The sequence below is a fragment of the Ambystoma mexicanum genome, chromosome 7p, assembly GCF_040938575.1.
Source record: "Ambystoma mexicanum isolate Mex_15411 chromosome 7p, UKY_AmexF1_1, whole genome shotgun sequence".
Lineage (NCBI taxonomy): Eukaryota > Metazoa > Chordata > Amphibia > Caudata > Ambystomatidae > Ambystoma > Ambystoma mexicanum.
In genome coordinates this window covers 977,813,365-977,829,077 of record NC_090939.1, presented here as the reverse complement: position 1 = coordinate 977,829,077, position 15,713 = coordinate 977,813,365, and positions in this window count along the sequence as shown.

The window sequence follows — 15,713 nt, the reverse complement described above, 5'->3', positions numbered from 1 at the left end:
CCCTTCCTATAGCCTGAGATGTGATATCTCAATGCCTCTAATACCAAACCTGAGATCCTTCCTCTAACATGAAATGTGATATCCAACTCCTTCACTTTCCAAACCTGAGAGCCTATCTATAGCATGAGATGTGATATCCAAGTCCTTCCCATTCCAATCCTTAGACCCTTCCTACAGCATGCAATATGATATCTCAATGATTCTAATAAAAAACCTGAGACCCGTCCTATAACATGTGATGGGATATCCAACTCCTTCCCATTCCAATCCTGAGACACTTCCGATAGCAGAGATGTGATATCTCAATGCTTCTAATATCAAACTTGAGACCCTCCCTATAGCATGAGATGTGATACCCAAGTCCTTCCCATTCCAATCCTGAGACCCTTCCTATAGCATGAGATGTGATATCTCAATGCTTCTAATACCAAACCTGAGACTCTTCCTATAACATGAGATGGGATATCCAACTCCTTCCCATTCCAATCCTGAGACCCTTTTGATAGCAGAGATGTGATATCTCAATGTTTATACCAAACCTGAGACCCTTCCTACGGCATGAGATGTCATATTCAACTCCTTCCCATTCCAATCCTGAGACCCTTCCTATAGCATGAGATGTGATATCCAACTCCTTCCCATTCCAATCCTGAGACCCTTCCTATAGCATGAGATGTGATGTCTCAATGCTTCTAATACCAAACCTGAGATCCTTCCTATAACATGAGATGTGATATCCAACTCCTTCCATTCCAATCCTGAGACCCTTCCTATAGCATGAGATGTGATATCTCAATGCTTATACCAAACCTGAGACCCTTCCTATAGCATGAGATGTGATATCCAACTCCTTCCCATTCCAATCCTGAGACCCTTCCTATAGCCTGAGATGTGATATCTCAATGCCTCTAATACCAAACCTGAGATCCTTCCTCTAACATGAAATGTGATATCCAACTCCTTCCATTCCAATCCTGAGACCCTTCCTATAGCATGAGATGTGATATCTCAATGCTTATACCAAACCTGAGACCCTTCCTATAGCATGAGATGTGATATCCAAGTCCTTCCCATTCCAATCCTTAGACCCTTCCTACAGCATGCAATATGATATCTCAATGATTCTAATAAAAAACCTGAGACCCGTCCTATAACATGAGATGGGATATCCAACTCCTTCCCATTCCAATCCTGAGACACTTCCGATAGCAGAGATGTGATATCTCAATGTTTATACCAAACCTGAGACCCTTCCTATAACATGAGATGTGATATCCAACTCCTTCCCGTTCCAAACCTGAGACCCTTCCTTTAGCATGAGATGTGATATCCAGCTCCTTCCCATTCCAATCCTGAGACCCTTCCTATAGCATGAGATGTGATATCTCAATGCTTCTACCAAACCTGAGAGCCTTCCTTTAGCATGAGATGTGATATCCAACTCTTTCCCATTCCAATCCTGAGACCCTTCCTATAGCATGAGATGTGATATCTCAATACTTCTAATACCAAACCTGAGATCCTTCCGATAACATGAGATGTGATATCCAAATCCTTCGCCTTCCAAACCTGAGACCCTCCCTTTAGCATGAGATGTGATATCCAACTCCTTCCCATTCCAATCCTGAGACCCTTCTGATAGCATAAGATATGATATCTCAATGCTTCTATACCAAACCTGAGATCCTTCCGATAGCATGATGTGATATCTCAATACTTCTAATCCCAAACCTGAGATCCTTCCTATAACATGAGATGTGATATCCAAATCCTTATCTTCCAAACCTGAGACCCTCCCTTTAGCATGAGATGTGATATCCAACTCCTTCCCATTCCAATCCTGAGACTCTTCTGATAGCATAAGATATGATATCTCAATGCTTCTATACCAAACCTGAGATCCTTCTGATAGCATGAGATGTGATATCTCAATACTTCTAATACCAAACCTGAGATCCTACCTCTAACATGAAATGTGATATCCAACTCTTTCCCCTTGCAAACCTGAGAGCCTTCCTATAGCATGAGATGTGATATCCAAGTCCTTCCCATTCCAATCCTGAGACCCTTCCTATAACATGAGATGTGATATCCAACTCCTTCCCATTCCAACCTGAGACCCTTCCTATAGCATGAGATGGGATATCCAACTCCTTCCAAATCCAATCCCGATACCCTTCTGATAGCATGAGATATGATATCTCAATGCTTCTATACCAAACCTGAGATCCTTCTGATAGCATGAGATGTGATATCTCAATACTTCTAATACCAAACCTGAGATCCTACCTCTAACATGAAATGTGATATCCAACTCTTTCCCCTTGCAAACCTGAGAGCCTTCCTATAGCATGACATGTGATATCCAAGTCCTTCCCATTCCAATCCTGAGACCCTTCCTATAACATGAGATGTGATATCCAACTCCTCCCCATTCCAACCTGAGACCCTTCCTATAGCATGAGATGGGATATCCAACTCCTTCCAAATCCAATCCCGATACCCTTCCGATAGCATGAGATGTGATATCCCAATGCTAGTACCAAACCTGAGACCCATACTATGGCATGAGATGTGATATCAAACTCCTTCACATTCTAATCCTGAGACCCTTCCTATAGCTTGAGATGTGATATCCAACTCCTTCCCATTCCAATTCTGAGACCCTTCCTATACCATGAGACTTGATATCTCAATGCTTCTAATACCAAACCTGAGACCCGTCCTATAACATGAGATGTGATATCCAAATCCTTCCCCTTCCAAACCTTAGACCCTTCCTTTATCATGAGATGTGATATCCAACTCCTTCCCATTCCAATCTTGAGACCCTTCCGATATCATGAAATGTGATATCTCAATGCTTCTAATATCAAACTTGAGACCCTCCCTATAGCATGAGATGTGATATCCAAGTCCTTCCCATTCCAATCCTGAGACCCTTCCTATAGCATGAGATGTGATATCTCAATGCTTCTAATACCAAACCTGAGACCCTTCCTATAACATGAGATGGGAATATCCAACTCCTTCCCATTCCAATCCTGAGACCCTTCCGATAGCAGAAATGTGATATCTCAATGCTTATACCAAACCTGAGATCCTTCCTATAACATGAGATGTGATATCCAACTCCTTCGCATTCCAATCCTGAGACACTTCCTATAGCATGAGATGTGATATCTCACTGCTTATACCAAACCTGAGACCCGTCCTATAGCATGAGATGTGATATCCAACTCCTTCCCATTCCAATCCTGAGACCCTTCCTATAGCATGAGATGTGATATCTCAATGCTTCTAATATCAAACTTGAGACCCTCCCTATAGCATGAGATGTGATACCCAAGTCCTTCCCATTCCAATCCTGAGACCCTTCCTATAGCATGAGATGTGATATCTCAATGCTTCTAATACCAAACCTGAGACTCTTCCTATAACATGAGATGGGATATCCAACTCCTTCCCATTCCAATCCTGAGACCCTTTTGATAGCAGAGATGTGATATCTCAATGTTTATACCAAACCTGAGACCCTTCCTACGGCATGAGATGTCATATTCAACTCCTTCCCATTCCAATCCTGAGACCCTTCCTATAGCATGAGATGTGATATCCAACTCCTTCCCATTCCAATCCTGAGACCCTTCCTATAGCATGAGATGTGATGTCTCAATGCTTCTAATACCAAACCTGAGATCCTTCCTATAACATGAGATGTGATATCCAACTCCTTCCATTCCAATCCTGAGACCCTTCCTATAGCATGAGATGTGATATCTCAATGCTTATACCAAACCTGAGACCCTTCCTATAGCATGAGATGTGATATCCAACTCCTTCCCATTCCAATCCTGAGACCCTTCCTATAGCCTGAGATGTGATATCTCAATGCCTCTAATACCAAACCTGAGATCCTTCCTCTAACATGAAATGTGATATCCAACTCCTTCACTTTCCAAACCTGAGAGCCTATCTATAGCATGAGATGTGATATCCAAGTCCTTCCCATTCCAATCCTTAGACCCTTCCTACAGCATGCAATATGATATCTCAATGATTCTAATAAAAAACCTGAGACCCGTCCTATAACATGAGATGGGATATCCAACTCCTTCCCATTCCAATCCTGAGACACTTCCGATAGCAGAGATGTGATATCTCAATGTTTATACCAAACCTGAGACCCTTCCTATAACATGAGATGTGATATCCAACTCCTTGCCGTTCCAAACCTGAGACCCTTCCTTTAGCATGAGATGTGATATCCAGCTCCTTCCCATTCCAATCCTGAGACCCTTCCTATAGCATGAGATGTGATATCTCAATGCTTCTACCAAACCTGAGACCCTTCCTTTAGCATGAGATGATATCCAACTCTTTCCCATTCCAATCCTGAGACCCTTCCTATAGCATGAGATGTGATATCTCAATACTTCTAATACCAAACCTGAGATCCTTCCGATAACATGAGATGTGATATCCAAATCCTTCGCCTTCCAAACCTGAGACCCTCCCTTTAGCATGAGATGTGATATCCAACTCCTTCCCATTCCAATCCTGAGACCCTTCTGATAGCATAAGATATGATATCTCAATGCTTCTATACCAAACCTGAGATCCTTCCGATAGCATGATGTGATATCTCAATACTTCTAATACCAAACCTGAGATCCTTCCTATAACATGAGATGTGATATCCAAATCCTTATCTTCCAAACCTGAGACCCTCCCTTTAGCATGAGATGTGATATCCAACTCCTTCCCATTCCAATCCTGAGACTCTTCTGATAGCATAAGATATGATATCTCAATGCTTCTATACCAAACCTGAGATCCTTCTGATAGCATGAGATGTGATATCTCAATACTTCTAATACCAAACCTGAGATCCTACCTCTAACATGAAATGTGATATCCAACTCTTTCCCCTTGCAAACCTGAGAGCCTTCCTATAGCATGAGATGTGATATCCAAGTCCTTCCCATTCCAATCCTGAGACCCTTCCTATAACATGAGATGTGATATCCAACTCCTTCCCATTCCAACCTGAGACCCTTCCTATAGCATGAGATGGGATATCCAACTCCTTCCAAATCCAATCCCGATACCCTTCTGATAGCATGAGATGTGATATCCCAATGCTTCTACCAAACCTGAGACCCATACTATGGCATGAGATGTGATATCAAACTCCTTCCCATTCTAATCCTGAGACCCTTCCTATAGCTTGAGATGTGATATCCAACTCCTTCCCATTCCAATTCTGAGACCCTTCCTATACCATGAGACTTGATATCTCAATGCTTCTAATACCAAACCTGAGACCCGTCCTATAACATGAGATGTGATATCCAAATCCTTCCCCTTCCAAACCTTAGACCCTTCCTTTATCATGAGATGTGATATCTCAATGCTTCTAATACCAAACCTGAGACCCTTCCTATAACATGAGATGGGAATATCCAACTCCTTCCCATTCCAATCCTGAGACCCTTCCGATAGCAGAGATGTGATATCTCAATGCTTATACCAAACCTGAGATCCTTCCTATAACATGAGATGTGATATCCAACTCCTTCCCATTCCAATCCTGAGACACTTCCTATAGCATGAGATGTGATATCTCACTGCTTATACCAAATCTGAGACCCTTCCTATAGCATGAGATGTGATATCCAACTCCTTCCCATTCCAATCCTGAGACCCTTCCTATAGCATGAGATGTGATATCTCAATGCTTCTAATATCAAACTTGAGACCCTCCCTATAGCATGAGATGTGATACCCAAGTCCTTCCCATTCCAATCCTGAGACCCTTCCTATAGCATATGTGATATCTCAATGCTTCTAATACCAAACCTGAGACTCTTCCTATAACATGAGATGGGATATCCAACTCCTTCCCATTCCAATCCTGAGACCCTTTTGATAGCAGAGATGTGATATCTCAATGTTTATACCAAACCTGAGACCCTTCCTACGGCATGAGATGTCATATTCAACTCCTTCCCATTCCAATCCTGAGACCCTTCCTATAGCATGAGATGTGATATCCAACTCCTTCCCATTCCAATCCTGAGACCCTTCCTATAGCATGAGATGTGATGTCTCAATGCTTCTAATTCCAAACCTGAGATCCTTCCTATAACATGAGATGTGATATCCAACTCCTTCCATTCCAATCCTGAGACCCTTCCTATAGCATGAGATGTGATATCTCAATGCTTATACCAAACCTGAGACCCTTCCTATAGCATGAGATGTGATATCCAACTCCTTCCCATTCCAATCCTGAGACCCTTCCTATAGCCTGAGATGTGATATCTCAATGCCTCTAATACCAAACCTGAGATCCTTCCTCTAACATGAAATGTGATATCCAACTCCTTCACTTTCCAAACCTGAGAGCCTATCTATAGCATGAGATGTGATATCCAAGTCCTTCCCATTCCAATCCTTAGACCCTTCCTACAGCATGCAATATGATATCTCAATGAATCTAATAAAAAACCTGAGACCCGTCCTATAACATGAGATGGGATATCCAACTCCTTCCCATTCCAATCCTGAGACACTTCCGATAGCAGAGATGTGATATCTCAATGCTTCTAATATCAAACCTGAGACCCTCCCTATAGCATGAGATGTGATACCCAAGTCCTTCCAGTTCCAATCCTGAGACCCTTCCTATAGCATGAGATGTGATATCTCAATGCTTCTAATACCAAACCTGAGACTCTTCCTATAACATGAGATGGGATATCCAACTCCTTCCCATTCCAATCCTGAGACCCTTTTGATAGCAGAGATGTGATATCTCAATGTTTATACCAAACCTGAGACCCTTCCTACGGCATGAGATGTCATATTCAACTCCTTCCCATTCCAATCCTGAGACCCTTCCTATAACATGAGATGTGATATCCAACTCCTTCCATTCCAATCCTGAGACCCTTCCTATAGCATGAGATGTGATATCTCAATGCTTATACCAAACCTGAGACCCTTCCTATAGCATGAGATGTGATATCCAACTGCTTCCCATTCCAATCCTGAGACCCTTCCTATAGCCTGAGATGTGATATCTCAATGCCTCTAATACCAAACCTGAGATCCTTCCTCTAACATGAAATGTGATATCCAACTCCTTCACTTTCCAAACCTGAGAGCCTATCTATAGCATGAGATGTGATATCCAAGTCCTTCCCATTCCAATCCTTAGACCCTTCCTACAGCATGCAATATGATATCTCAATGATTCTAATAAAAAACCTGAGACCCGTCCTATAACATGAGATGGGATATCCAACTCCTTCCCATTCCAATCCTGAGACACTTCCGATAGCAGAGATGTGATATCTCAATGTTTATACCAAACCTGAGACCCTTCCTATAACATGAGATGTGATATCCAACTCCTTCCCGTTCCAAACCTGAGACCCTTCCTTTAGCATGAGATGTGATATCCAGCTCCTTCCCATTCCAATCCTGAGACCCTTCCTATAGCATGAGATGTGATATCTCAATGCTTCTACCAAACCTGAGACCCTTCCTTTAGCATGAGATGTGATATCCAACTCTTTCCCATTCCAATCCTGAGACCCTTCCTATAGCATGAGATGTGATATCTCAATACTTCTAATACCAAACCTGAGATCCTTCCGATAACATGAGATGTGATATCCAACTCCTTCCCGTTCCAAACCTGAGACCCTTCCTTTAGCATGAGATGTGATATCCAGCTCCTTCCCATTCCAATCCTGAGACCCTTCTGATAGCATAAGATATGATATCTCAATGCTTCTATACCAAACCTGAGATCCTTCCGATAGCATGATGTGATATCTCAATACTTCTAATACCAAACCTGAGATCCTTCCTATAACATGAGATGTGATATCCAAATCCTTATCTTCCAAACCTGAGACCCTCCCTTTAGCATGAGATGTGATATCCAACTCCTTCCCATTCCAATCCTGAGACTCTTCTGATAGCATAAGATATGATATCTCAATGCTTCTATACCAAACCTGAGATCCTTCTGATAGCATGAGATGTGATATCTCAATACTTCTAATACCAAACCTGAGATCCTACCTCTAACATGAAATGTGATATCCAACGCTTTCCCCTTGCAAACCTGAGAGCCTTCCTATAGCATGAGATGTGATATCCAAGTCCTTCCCATTCCAATCCTGAGACCCTTCCTATAACATGAGATGTGATATCCAACTCCTTCCCATTCCAACCTGAGACCCTTCCTATAGCATGAGATGGGATATCCAACTCCTTCCAAATCCAATCCCGATACCCTTCTGATAGCATGAGATGTGATATCCCAATGCTTCTACCAAACCTGAGACCCATACTATGGCATGAGATGTGATATCAAACTCCTTCCCATTCTAATCCTGAGACCCTTCCTATAGCTTGAGATGTGATATCCAACTCCTTCCCATTCCAATTCTGAGACCCTTCCTATACCATGAGACTTGATATCTCAATGCTTCTAATACCAAACCTGAGACCCGTCCTATAACATGAGATGTGATATCCAAATCCTTCCCCTTCCAAACCTTAGACCCTTCCTTTATCATGAGATGTGATATCCAACTCCTTCCCATTCCAATCTTGAGACCCTTCCGATATGAAATGTGATATCTCAATGCTTCTAATATCAAACTTGAGACCCTCCCTATAGCATGAGATGTGATATCCAAGTCCTTCCCATTCCAATCCTGAGACCCTTCCTATAGCATGAGATGTGATATCTCAATGCTTCTAATACCAAACCTGAGACCCTTCCTATAACATGAGATGGGAATATCCAACTCCTTCCCATTCCAATCCTGAGACCCTTCCGATAGCAGAGATGTGATATCTCAATGCTTATACCAAACCTGAGATCCTTCCTATAACATGAGATGTGATATCCAACTCCTTCCCATTCCAATCCTGAGACACTTCTTATAGCATGAGATGTGATATCTCACTGCTTATACCAAACCTGAGACCCTTGCTATAGCATGAGATTTGATATCCAACTCCTTCCCATTCCAATCCTGAGACCCTTCCTATAGCATGAGATGTGATATCTCAATGCTTCTAATATCAAACTTGAGACCCTCCCTATAGCATGAGATGTGATACCCAAGTCCTTCCCGTTCCAATCCTGAGACACTTCCTATAGCATGAGATGTGATATCTCAATGCTTCTAATACCAAACCTGAGACTCTTCCTATAACATGAGATGGGATATCCAACTCCTTCCCATTCCAATCCTGAGACCCTTTCGATAGCAGAGATGTGATATCTCAATGTTTATACCAAACCTGAGACCCTCCCTACGGCATGAGATGTCATCTACAACTCCTTCCCATTCCAATCCTGAGACCCTTCCTATAGCATGAGATGTGATATCCAACTCCTTCCCATTCCAATCCTGAGACACTTCCTATAGCATGAGATGTGATATCTCAATGCCTCTAATACCAAACCTGAGATCCTTCCTCTAACATGAAATGTGATATCCAACTCCTTCACTTTCCAAACCTGAGAGCCTATCTATAGCATGAGATGTGATATCCAAGTCCTTCCCATTCCAATCCTTAGACCCTTCCTACAGCATGCAATATGATATCTCAATGATTTTAATAAAAAACCTGAGACCCGTCCTATAACATGAGATGGGATATCCAACTCCTTCCCATTCCAATCCTGGGACACTTCCGATAGCAGAGATGTGATATCTCAATGTTTATACCAAACCTGAGACCCTTCCTATAACATGAGATGTGATATCCAACTCCTTCCCGTTCCACCCTGAGACCCTTCCTTTAGCATGAGATGTGATATCCAGCTCCTTCCCATTCCAATCCTGAGACACTTCCGATAGCATGAGATGTGATATCTCAATGCTTCTAATACCAAACTGAGACCCTCCCTATAGCATATGTGATATCTAAGTCCTTCCCATTCCAATCCTGAGACCCTTCCTATAGCATGAGATGTGATATCTCAATGCTTATCCTTGATTCCTGTAGTAAATTGATTTCCTTTGCAGGCCGACTACTGTCACGAATGCCTTGTCTGCATGCATTCTCTCCTGGCCATTCTCTCACCGTGGCTATTTGCCTACCCCCTTCCTCTCTCAGTGGATGGACTTCTCCATCCTAGCCTCCTACCACTCAACTCCGCCTACTTGGAGAATTCAACATGAACCTGTATGCTTCCTGACCTGGACTTTTACGAGATCTGCAACTCTTCATGTCGCTGGCCCTACACACTGCAGGGAATACTCAGGATTTTCTGATCTCAGACCTCCCCCTCTGTAACCCTCTCAACAATCCTCTCCCGTGGTGACCAAGTTCTCATCTCCAAAGAAGGCTGCCAGCTGTTCCTCCTCAGAGGAGTTCTCCCTTTCTGTCCCTGCTCCCTGCACCGTTTCGCGTTGCAAACACTCGCTTCCCTGCTCTCTGGTTTAGACGCTTTTCCTTCTCAGAGGCCTTCTTCTATTCTGCCCTTTTCGCGTTGCAAGTACTCGCTTCCCAGCTCTCTGGTTTAGACGCGTGTTCCCTGCCTTCTCTCCTCTTCCCGCTGCCTTCAAATCAAAAAATGAGCTCCAAAAGATACACAGTGCTCAGAATGCTCTATAACACCCATTTTTCAACATATAGCCGTAACCCGCTAGACGTATTGAAACGTGCTGTAAACTAGCAAAAACAGCTAGAAAATGTACTTTCCTCGCGTTTTTGTAAATGCTAATTCTGATGGGTTCCCATGTATGTACTGTCCGTGCGTTTGTTGTCGAATCCTGAAGTTTTTAACCACTGTTCTCCCATACAAGGGGGGGGGGTCAACGTCTACTGCTGTTCACAGGCTGAATGTATACGGCTGAAATCTTCAAGGCATTATCAGCTTTCCTGACTGTTTTGGAACGTGTATTTGCTATCTGTTAATGCAGTCGTCCTGTGTTCATCGTCCCTTCTACTTTACAGGCTGCACTCCCCTGGTGATCACATTCTCCTCTCCAGAGCAGGCTGACTACCAGCTGCTCCTCCTCATAGGCGTTCATCCTTTCTGTCCCTGCTCCCTGCACCGTTTCGCGTTGCATGTACTCGCTTCCCAGCTCTCTGGTTTAGATGCGTGTTCCCTGCCTTCTCTCCTCTTCCTACAGCCTTCCAACGAGCTCCACAAGATATAGTGTTCAGAATGCTTTATAACACCCATTATTCAACATATAGCTGTAACCCGCTAGACGTATTGAAACGTGCTAAAAACGAGCAGAAACAGCTAGAAAATGTACTTTCCTCGCGTTTTGGTAAATGCGAATTCTGGTGGATTCCCATTTTGTACTCTGTTCGTGCGTTTGTTCAGTCGAATCCTGGTCTTTTGAACCACTCTTCTCCCATACAAGGGAGGGTCAAAATGTGTTGTTCACAGGCTGAATTTATACTGCTGAAATGCTCGCTTACCTGCTCTCTGGTTTAGACGCGTGTACCCTGCATTTACCAAAACGCGAGGGAAGTACATTTTCTAGCTGTTGTTGCTAGTTTTTAGCACGTTTCAATACGTCTAGCGGGTTACAGCTATATGTTGAATAATGGGTGTTATAAAGCATTCTGAACACTGTATCTTGTGGAGCAAATTGGAAGGCTGTAGCAAGAGGAGAGAAGGCAGGGAACACGCATCTCAACCAGAGAGCTGGGAAGCGAGTACATGCAACGTGAAACGGTGCAGGGAGCAGGGACAGATAGGATGAACACCTATGAGGAGGAGCAGCTGGTAGTTAGCCTGCATAGGAGAGAAGAATGTGATCACTAGGGGAGTGCAGCCTGTAAACTAGAAGGAACGATGAACAAAGGGCGACTGCATTAACAGATGGCAAATACACGTTTCAAAACAGTCAGGAAAGCTGATAATGCCTTGAAGATTTCAGCCGTATACATTCAGCCTGTGAACAGCAGTAGATGTTGACCCCCCCCCTCCCTAGTATGGGAGAACAGTGGTTAAAAACTTCAGGATTCGACACAAACGCACGGACACAGTACATACAACATGGGAACCCACCAGAATTCGCATTTACAAAAACGCGAGGGAAGTACATTTACTAGCTATTTTTGCTAGTTTTTAGCACGTTTCTACGTCTAGCGGGTTACAGCTATATGTTGAATAATGGGGTTATAAAGCATTCTGAACACTATCTTGTGGAGCTCATTGGAAGGCTGTAGGAAGAGGAGAGAAGGCAGGGAACACGCATCTAAACCAGAGAGCTGGGAAGCGAGTACATGCAACGCGAAACGGTGCAGGGACAGAAAGGTGGAACGCCTCTGAGGAGGAGCAGCTGGTAGTTAGCCTGCTCTGGAGAGGAGAATGTGATCACCACGGGAGTGCAGCCTTGAAACAAGAAGGGACGATGAAAACATGCTGACTGGAATAACAGATGGCAAATACACTTTCCAGAACAGTTGGTTTACCCGATAATGCATTGACGATTTCAGCAGTATACATTCAGCCTGTGAACAGTAGATTTTGATCCCCCCCCCTTGTATGGGTGACGAGTGGTTAAAAACATCAGGATTCGACTGAACAAATGCACGAACAGAGTACAAAATGGGAATCCACCAGAATTCGTATTTACCAAAACGCGAGGAAAGAACATTTTCTAGCTATTTTTGCTAGTTTTTAGCACTTTTCAATACGTCTAGCGGGTTACAGCTATATCTTGAATAATGGGTGTTATAAAGCATTCTGAGCACCGTGTATCTTTTGAAGCTCATTTGTTGATTTGAAGGCAGCGGGAAGAGGAGAGAAGGCAGGGAACACACGTCTAAACCAGAGAGCTGGGAAGTGAGTTGTTCTCTGCAACGCGAAACGATGCAGAGAACAAGCACAGAAAGGAAGAAGGAAAAGCGTCTAAACCAGAGAGCAGGGAAGCGAGTGTTTGCAAAGCGAAACGGTGCAGAGAGCAGGGACAGAAAGGGAGAACTCCACTGAGGAGGAACAGCTGGTAGTTAGCCTTCTTTGGAGATGAGAACTTGATCACCACGGGAGAGGATTGTTGAGAGGGTTACATAGGGGGATGTCTGAGATCAGCAAATCCTGAGTATTCCCTGCAGTTTGTAGGGCCAGAGACATGAAGAGTTGCAGATCTCGTAAAAGTCCAGGTCAGGAAGCATACAGGTTCATTTTGAATTCTCCAAGTAGGCGGAGTTGAGTGGTAGGAGGCTAGGATGGAGAAGTCCATCCACTGAGAGAGGAAGGGGGTAGGCAAATAGCCACGGTGAGAGAATGGCCAGGAAAGAGAGAATGCATGCAGACAAGGCATTCGTGAGAGGAGTCGGCCTGCAAAGGAAAGCAATTTACTACAGGAATCAAGGATACTCCCCCTCAAGAACGGTTGGATCTGGGCATGGAGAGGAACTTGTCATCAGGGAGGAAAGTGTCAGAGCTCGAGACAGCGCTGGCCGTCATCCATGTCTCGGTTAGACCAAGGACATCAAGGTCAGGTTCTTCGAGGAAATGGCAGATGTCAGATGAGTGTTAACTGAGTGAGAGTTGAGAGTGGGGAGGGGTATAATCAGTAATCCTTGCGGAGGTGTAGAAGGAGCCTGACCTAGGGCACATGAGGAAGGAGAGAGAAAAGGAAGCAGAAGAAGGGAGAGAAGACACAGCAGGAGTGCATTATCAATCCGGGAGCTAGGAGTGGTGAGGTCAGACGGGGAGGTCTGAATCTCAGGATTTGAATGGGAAGTTCGATATCACATGTCATGCTATAGGAAGAGTCTCAGGATTGGAATGGGAAAGAGTTGGATATGATATCTCTTGTTATAGGGAGGGTCTCAGGTTTGGTATTAGAAGCACTGAGATATCAAATCACGGTCTCGGGTTTGGTATTGGAAGAAATGAGATTTCAAATCTCAGGCTGTGGGAATGGTCTCGGGTATGGTATTGGAAGGGGTGAAAAATCACATTTCATGCTACAGGAAGGGTCACAAGTTTGGAATGGGAAGGAGTTGGATTTCACATATACTACGGGAAGGGCCTCAGGTTTGGTATTAGAAGCATAGAGATATCACATCTCATGTTATAGGAAGGGTCTCGATTGGAATGGGAAGGAGTTGGATATCACATCTCATGTTATAGGGAGGGTCTCAGTTTTGATATTAGAAGCATTGAGATATCACATATGCTATTGGAAGGGTCTCAGTATTGGAATGGGAAGGAGTTGGATATCACATCTCATGTTATAGGGAGGGTCTCAATTTTGATATTAGAAGCATTGAGATATCACATATGCTATTGGAAGGGTCTCAGTATTGGAATTGGAAGGAGTTGGATATCACATCTCATGCTATCGGAAGGGTCTCAGGATTGGAATGGGAAGTAGTTGGATATCACATATGCTAAAGGAAAGGTCTCAGGTTTGGAATGGGAAGGAGTTGGATATCACGTCTCATGTTATAGGAAGGGTCTCAGGATTGGAATGGGAAGGAGTTGAATATCACATCTCATGCTAAAGGAAGGGTCATCAGGTTCGGTATAAGCATTGAGATATCACATCTCTGCTATCGGAAGGGTCTCAGGATAGGAATGTGAAGGACTTAGATTTCACATCTCATACTATAGGGAGGGTCTCAGTTTTGATATTAGAAGCATTGAGCTATCACATCTCATGCTATCGGAAGGGTCTCAGGATTGGAATGGGATGGAGTTGGATATCACATCTCAAGCTATCTCAGGATTGTAATGGGAAGGAGTTTGATATCACATATCAAGCTATAGGAAGGGTCTCAGGTTTGGAAGGGGAAGGATTTGGATCTCACATCTCAAGCTATCTCAGGATTGGAATGGGAAGGAGTTTGATATTTCATCTCAAGCTATAGGAAGCGTCTCAGGTTTGGAAAGGGAAGGATTTGGATTTCACATATGTTATAGGATGGTTCTCATGTTTGGTTTTAGAAGCATTGAGACATCACATCTCATGCTATGGGAAGGGTCTCAGGTTTGGAATGGGAAGGAGTTGGATATCACATCTCATGCTAAAGGAAAGGTCTCAGGTCTGGAAGGGGAAGGATTTGGATCTCACATCTCATGTTTTAGGACGGGTCTCAGGTTTGGTATTAGAAGCATTGAAATATCACATCTCATGGTATAGGAAGGGTCCCAGGATTGGAATGGGAAGGAGTTGGATATCACATTGAATGGGAAGGAGTTTGATATCACATCTCAAGCTATAGGAAGGGCCTCAGGTTTGGAAAGGGAATGATTTGGATTTCACATCTCATGTTGTAGGATGGTTCTCATGTTTGGTTTTAGAAGCATTGAAATATTACATCTCATGCTATCGGAAGGGTCTCAGGTTTGGAATGGGAAGGAGTTTGATATCACATCTCATGTTAGAGGTAGGATCTCAGGTTTGGTATTAGAGGCATTGAGATATGACATCTCATGCCATCAGAAGGGTCTCAGGATTGGAATGGGAAGGAGTTGGATATCACATCTCATGCTAAAGGGAGGGTCTAAGGTTTGGAAGGGGAAGGATTTGGACATCACATCTCATGTTATTGGAAGGATCTGAGGTTTGGTATTAGAAGCATTGAGATATCACATCTCATGCTATCGGAAGGGTCTCAGGTTTGGTATAAGCATTGAGATATCACATCTCTGCTATCGGAAGGGTCTCAGGATTGGAATGGGAAGGATTTGG